Consider the following 1,308-nt stretch of genomic DNA (forward strand, 5'->3'; position numbering starts at 1 on the left):
AAATGAAGGACAGCATAACTAAAGTCTACCCGGAGATGTTAGAACAAAGTGAGATGATTTTCTGAAAGTGTTTTGAAAAGAATAAAGGACCATGAAAGTGTAAAATATTATCAGCAATAGCCAAGATTGTTTTATTTTTAGTTTTAGTTTTAGTTTAGATAAGTCTGGTATAATACATTCAAGCAGTTTTCCTTCCTTCTGTTGCTGTTTTATTTTGGAGTTTAAAAAATAAATACTGAATATTATCAAAAGATTTTCAGCATCTATTGGTATAATTATAGTTAAAGTTTTTATTCTTTAGTTTATGATTGAATAATATCAATAGATTTCATGTTATTGAATCAGCCTTATATTCCTAGTCAGTGTTTATCATTTTTTGATACACTGCTTTGTTCAATTTACTAGTATTTTATTTAGAAGTTTTTACATTTGTATCCATAATTGAAATTGAGCTACAATTTTATTATTTGACTTGTCTGTCAGGCTTTGATGTAGGTTATGGTGGATTCATAAATGAATTGGGGAATTGTTCCATATTTTTCTATGGCCTGGTACAGTTTAAATAATATTGGAATTAACTGTTCTTTAAAGACTAGATATAACTCAGATGTGAAATTAACTATTCCTGGTAGATTTTAAATCACCTTTCTAATCTCTTCTCTAATAAATTGTTTTATTCTTCTTGCAAAAAAAAAAATGTATCACATAGACTTTTGTGATGGGATCTCTTCTTGAAGAGGCTGCTGCTAAACCCATTCCACATGCAGCCTACAGTGTCCTAGACTCAGCTGTTCCTCAGGCAAGATGTGAAGGTAAAGATGACTCTGAACAGGGTCACCAGCAAGTCACTGAAGCTGATGTTGACCAGGGAGGGGTGTGTGGGAGTGCAGAGCTGCTGGAACTTGTACTATAGGATGAGCAACAGAAGGTTTTAATGGCACCTAGCAGTCCAATGGAGCTGGTCAGGAGCACCAGGTACTCATAGGTACCCAGGCTGAGGAGGGGTGCAGGGCTGAGCATCCTAGTTGGCCTCAGTCCATCAGCACCTGTGCCCCTGTTGGCCTCCCAGTAGTTTCAGCCCCCACTTCTGGTCCCTGAGTACATGGCCTGGCACTGTCATGCTAGGTGGGCAGAGGTTCTCAGCATTCGCTGTGGCCCACAGCAGTTTCTGCACTGGGTGGGGCTTGGTCTGCAGTGCCAGGACATGTCTTTTGGAGAGAGGTTTAGTATCATCATCTTCATGTTTGAATAAAGACACAAAAAATTTCCTGATCTTTTTCTGTTTCTTCAATTCAGCATTTGCAGGGT

At 38.0% G+C, this 1,308-nt stretch overlaps 1 pseudogene; it reads right to left on the reverse strand.

Moving 5' to 3' along the window:
- Positions 1-673: 673 nt before the first annotated feature.
- Positions 674-1,104, reverse strand: LOC119506578 (annotated as a pseudogene).
- Between the last annotated feature and the right edge of the window lie 204 nt (positions 1,105-1,308).

The sequence above is a fragment of the Choloepus didactylus genome, chromosome 11 (assembly GCF_015220235.1).
Source record: "Choloepus didactylus isolate mChoDid1 chromosome 11, mChoDid1.pri, whole genome shotgun sequence".
In the NCBI taxonomy this organism is placed as follows: Eukaryota; Metazoa; Chordata; class Mammalia; order Pilosa; family Megalonychidae; genus Choloepus; species Choloepus didactylus.